Source organism: Psammomys obesus, unplaced genomic scaffold (assembly GCF_907164565.1).
Source record: "Psammomys obesus unplaced genomic scaffold, mPsaObe1.curated_primary_1811, whole genome shotgun sequence".
In the NCBI taxonomy this organism is placed as follows: Eukaryota; Metazoa; Chordata; class Mammalia; order Rodentia; family Muridae; genus Psammomys; species Psammomys obesus.
Genome location: NW_026588752.1, coordinates 5,578,392 through 5,584,391, shown reverse-complemented (window position 1 = coordinate 5,584,391; position 6,000 = coordinate 5,578,392).

Genomic DNA, 6,000 nt, shown 5'->3' with positions numbered 1-6,000 from the left:
CCTGGTGGCATACACTTGTAGTCTGGGAGGCAGAGGCAGGCAGATCTCTGTGAGTTCGAGGCCAGCCTCCCACCCCAATCCAGAAACCATAAGTGCAAACGTTGAAAAGCTAAAGACATAGCTCACGACCGTCCTGGGTGCTGCCTGACCCCTTCGAAATCAAGCAAGCGGTAACCTTCATGGCCAGTCACTTGGACCGCACCCAGCACACCACACTCAGCCCGCCTTGGCAGAGGCCTTCCAATTAAGCAGGTGCTGAGCTCACCCAGACATGATGAGACCAGGGCCCTCCCCCTGGGAGGCTCACAGCACCCAGGACGTGGGAGGGGGCGTAAACCTATAAACTGGAGACAAACCAATAAAACAATAGAGCAAAGGATCCTCCTTCATGGGTGCTGACATCACGTGGCTTCAGTTCTAATTCCAGTTTGGCTGTTGGCCACATGTGTGAGTCTGTGTCATTCAGCTGACTAACTCCTGAGGCCTCAGTTTCCTCATCTGTAAACAGGGGCAACAGCAGCCCCTGGCTTGCACCAGTGTAAAGATTCAATGAGAGTAAAGAACTGCACTTGAGGGGCTGGAGAGATGCCTCAGAGGTCAAGAGCGCTGGCTGTTTTTCCGAAGGTCCTGAGTTCAATTCCCAGCACCCACATGCTGGCTCACAGCCATCTATAATGAGATCTGGTGCCCTCTTCTGGCCTGCAGGTGTGCATGCAGGCAGAACATATATATATATATATATATATATATATATATATATATATATATATATATATAAAGAGCTACACTTGGTGAGTCACCTGTGTGTGCCATTGTTTTCCACCCTCAAGACAAACCTATGAGGTCATCCCAGTCAGAGGGGAGGAACCCAGATGAGAGAGGCAAAGTCAGTTGTCTGTAGGTACTTTCACCCCAGACTGTCCAGCTCTGGGTCCCAGACACTCTTTGCATTTTGTTGTTTGTTTGTTTGTTAGATGTGGGTTTTCTGTTTTGTCTGTTTGTTTGTTTGTTTCTTCCTGTGTCTTCCAGACTAGCCTGGAATCCTCAGTTCTCCTGCTTTAGTCTCTAGAGCCAGAGGCTTTGGACATTTGAACCTAGTTCCCAGTTCCTAGCCGTGGGCTACCCTATGATTGGAGGTTTCCAGTCTATCCCACTTTTCCTACTCATGTGGAACAATGAGTAGGAAAAGATGAGCAGTAGGGACAAAGTGTCCCCCGGGAGCCCTGGAGAAGCCGGATATGAGGGGTCATTCAACAGCCCTTGCGTGCTCTTTAGTGGGGCTCACAAGCAAGCCAGCTTCCTGGAGACCCATGTCCAACTTCAGCACCTAGTCTCACCTCCTCTGCATCTAACTAGCCCCTATGAACCGTGGCTAGCCGTGGAGGGAGGGAGTCTCCTTCTTGGGGAAGCCTTCTCCGATCTCAGTGCCTGGGCCAAGCTCTGCTGGGCGCCTCAAGGCCAGCAGAACCCTAGAGCCCTCCCTTCTCTTCCACACAGGCAGCTAGGTGGGAAGGGCTTGGTTTCAAACCACAGTGCTGCCAGGCTTTTATGACATGTATGAAGTCTGGGAACAATGGGTTTATTGTGGGGAGAACTTAAAGCCTTTGTATGAAATATTTCACACTGAATGTACTGTTGATTTTTTTTTTAATTAGAAGCTTCCAGAATGTCCAGAAAATAGCTGCAATGTGGGTATTTTTTTTTTTTTTGCAATTAGAGTTTTATTTAGTTGATAAAATGATGTCATATATGTTATATCAAAGACAACTAGATGAAAGAGACGCTGTTGCTATATATAGCTAATTTGTTCTGCGTGCTAACAAGAACCTGCTTCAAAGCCAGCAGCAGAGAGGCTGAGGCCACAGAATGGTGATCTTGAGTCCAGTCTGAGCAACAGAGCGAGACCCTGGCTCCGACCCCCAAACAAACAAGCTTCCACAGCTTGCGTTTCACCCTTCTTTTCTTGGAGAGAGTGGGTTATTCTCAGGCACACTGGCCTATGATTTGAGAACTTGGGCAGCTGGCATTGTAGCCCATGTAGAATGTTCTAGGCCATCCTAGGCTACAGCACAGGATGCAATCTCAAAACCCTGGGCAGTGGAGAAAAGTGAGTTGTGTTGGGACGTGAGAGCTGCTTTATAGACAAGGGGAACTTCTAGAACCAAGGCATCTATCATCCTCTTCCTCCTCTTGCTCTTTCCAGCTTTGATCCCTTGCCCCCCCTTTATTTTCCTACCCCAGGTTTTTCTTTAACTCAGTGTACAATAATAGCCTTTTCCTGCATTTTCTTCAGTTCAACAGACTTTGTTCTTCAGTACCAGATACTGAATTCAGGGTCTCACAAATAGTGGGCAAGAGCTCTTGACTACTGAGCTAATATTGTCAGCACCCATTTAAATTAGTGTTTTGAGCTAGGCATGGTGCTGCACACCTTTAATCCCAGCAGTTGGGAGGCAGAGGCAAATGGATCTCTGTGGGTCTGAGGCCAGCCTAGGTCTACAAATTGAGTTTCAGGACAGCCAGAGCTACATAGTGAGCCCCTGTCTCAAAACAAACAAACAAAAAACCAAAACAACAATAAAAAACAAATAGAAGAAAGAAACTTTGCTTTTCCTCTGCTTGTTCTCACTCTTGCTGGCAGGATCATCTACCCTGTGTCTGATGCAGTCCTTTACCAATATTAGAACCGGCTTTTGGATTCCAATGTAAACTCAAGATCAGCAGCTCTGCAGGGACCCTCCAGGCCTTTGGCACCAGATCGGGACTGCTGAGCCACAGAGCCTTCTGGACTGAGCAACCTCCGGACCTCCCAGGACTTTCCCGCGAGAATAGCTATTGCTGGACTAAGCAGACCACCCCCTGCTCACTTCTGCTCTGGATGCCCAACACGGCTGCTGAGCCAATCTATCTTCAGTTCTTCTTGACTTTGGACAGTTTCATCCTAAAATGGGTCTAAGTCCAAAGCTGGTAGTTCAGGGTGGGTAGGATCTTCTGTTGTACTAGCTCCTAGTTTTCCCATTATTGCCCAGCATGCCTCAGTGGGCAGGACTGCCCACTCAGGAAGAGTATAATGGTGCCAGCTCTGGAGCCTTTTGGATATCACAGCCTATAGTCCCAAGAGACCTGCCCCTAAGAGGTTCAGGTCTCTAGCCACCCCCTTTGTATTCAAAGCTGGGGCCAGCCACCTCTCTGAGGACAACTGGAAGTTGGACAAGAAGCCCTGTGGTTTCCTGACTTGGGCCTGTTGGCGACACCAAGCCAGAGAGCTTCCTGAAGTAGGAGGAAGAGCACCCTGGCTGGGCTCCTAAACCTGCAACCCAGAAGTAGCCACAGGCACTTCCAGGAAAACTGAACCCCTCCAACGTGCCTGTCCAGAGCCCATCCTCACAGCTCTGCTCTTTCAGATCTCTGCGCTCCAGGTAAGGACCACTAGAGCCTGGGAAATGCAGTGTTGGTGATTTAGCGCGATGCCCTTCGCTTGCGCCAGGTCAGCCATCACCTAGTATAGCCAGAGTCTTGTCCATAGCCAACTCCAGCCCAGGCACAGTCGGCCCCCTCTTCCTCCTTCACTTTCCTTTGGTGACCAGAATCCAGGAGATTTCTAAGTGTCTCACTGGATGGCCTTTGAAGATGGGTGGCCTTCCCTAAGTTCCCTGCTTCTTCATAAATCTTGGAAAGGCTTTTGCCTTTTGACATGTTATACATCTTTAACTATCTTAATAAAATATCCCAAAACAGGGAAAAGGTATTTTTAAACAGGTACTCACTATATAGCCCAGGTTCGCCTCTAACTGTTTGTTGTTTGTTTGTTTTGTTTTTATGAGACTTGGTTTCTCTGTGCAACCTTGGCTGTTCTGGACTCACTCTGTAGAGCAAACTGGCCCAAACCCACAGAGTGGATACCAGTCTCTGCCTCCCTGAGTGCTGGGATTACAGGCACACAACCACTGACCTGGCTGTCACTCTTGATCCTCCTGCCTTAAGCTCCCAAGCCCTAAGATCGTAGGCTCACAGCAGCAGGGTTAGTGCTCTTCTGACTCTTGGGTGACATTCAGAACAGTAGAAAGCCCAGGGAAACCAGATGTGGTGGCTCTCGTTGTGATCCCAGCCCTTCTGGAGGCTGAGACAAGGGGATTAGTGGGAATCTAAGACCAGCCCGAGCTATATTGTGAGTTCTAAGCCAACCTGGGTCTGGTAATTTACCCTTGAATGATAATTCAAAACAAAAAAAAACAAAACAAAAGCTGGGGCTAAAGCTTAGTGTGCTTGCCTAATCAAGGCTCTAAATTCAGTCCCCAATCCCACCTGAACCAGCTGGGGAGGCACAGCACTTAGAGAGGGGGAGGCAGGAGGCTCAGTACTTCACAGTGCTGCCTGGGCCTCGTGAGACCCTTACTCAGAAGAAAACAAACAAACAAAAAAGCCTCAAAGTACATTCGGATCCTCTGCACCCCCCCCCCCCCCTTAGGAGAAATAACTGGTTTCCGTTTCTGTTTCTTAAGGGCCCTTTCTCTTGAAGATGCACTCTCCCGCTCAGAATGCTCTGAGGAAGCCGTGTGTGCAGTAGGACATCCTGCAGTCCTAGCTCCTGGGAGGTAGAAGCAGGAGCGTCAGGGGCTCAGGCGCAGCCTCAGCTGCACTGGCTGTGAGCTGCTTTACATGAGCTGGGAACTGAAATCCAGTCCTCTGCAAGAGCAGCAAGTGCTCTTAACCGCCAAGGCACAGCCTCTTAACCGCCTGAGGCACAGCCCCTTTATCTTTCCTGTCACTTGCAGTTTTGTTTTTAGTGGGTATCTGGTTTGGGTTGGTTTTGTTTTATTTCCTTTTGTTTGGTGGCAGGGAGGAGCGCTAACTGTGTAGCCCTGGCTGATTTGGAACTCGATTTGTAGACCAGGCTGGCCTTGAACTCAGAGATATCCCCGTGCCTCTGCCTCCCAAGTGCTGGGACCAAAGATGTGTGCCAACACGCCACAAGGCTTCATCTTTATTTTCTGTGACAAGGTCTCTCGCTGAACGGGAAGTTCAGTGGCTCTGCTAGGCTGGCAGCCAAGCAGCCTCAGGGACTTACTTGTCTCTGCCCATCCTCCAGCGCCGGGGTTACAGATGTGGAAATCTAGGCTCAGCTTTTTCCATAAATACCTCACTCTGCTAAATGAGTTAGTTTCTCCCCAGCCCTCAGGCCGGCTTCTTTGATGGACTAGAAGGCTCTGACACTCGCTACCGTTGCGTGAGCTGGTGGGATTAATCGGTTTGAAAAGCCTCAGGTTAAAGAGGCTGTGGAAGAGTGCGGTGGATGGCCAGCATTTCCCTTCGGGCTGTGAACGTGTGTCGGCAGTGCATTTACACCATTCTGGCTAGGCCACTGTCTTCTTTGGCTCAGCCCTCCAGAGGACAGGGGTTTCTGGGGGTTTTCTTCTTTTTCTTTTCTTCTTTTTTTTCCCCTCCAGACAGGCCTTCCCTGTGTAGCCTTGGCTATCCTGGAACTTGCTCTGTAGACCATGCTGGCCTTGAACTAGCAGAACCTGCCTGCTTCTGCCTCCTTGTGCTGGGATTACAGGTGTGCGCCTGGGCTAAGGATTTCTTCCTAATGGAGCGCTCAGAAGACCTGACAAACCAAATGCGGATCACGTGAATATAATATCTTACCTAACATGACCCCAGAAATGTCTGTTCTCCACATTTCCTGCCAGGCACAAAGGCGGGAGCCTGTAGTACCATTGGCATTTCTTAAAATGCTCCTTTCTAGGGCTGAGCTCCGTGGCCCATGCCTGTAATCCCAGCACTTGAGAGACAGAGGCAGGCCAGCATGGTCTGGAAGATGAGTCTAGGACAGCCAAGGCTACACAGAGAAACCCTGCCTTGAAGAAAAAAAGAAAGTTTTTTTTTTCCTATCTTTTTTTTTTCTTTCTTTCTCTCATTTAGTAGAGCTGGAGACAGAACCCAAGGCCTGGCCACACAGGGAAATGGTCTATCACCGAATTGCTGTCCCTAAAACGTCCC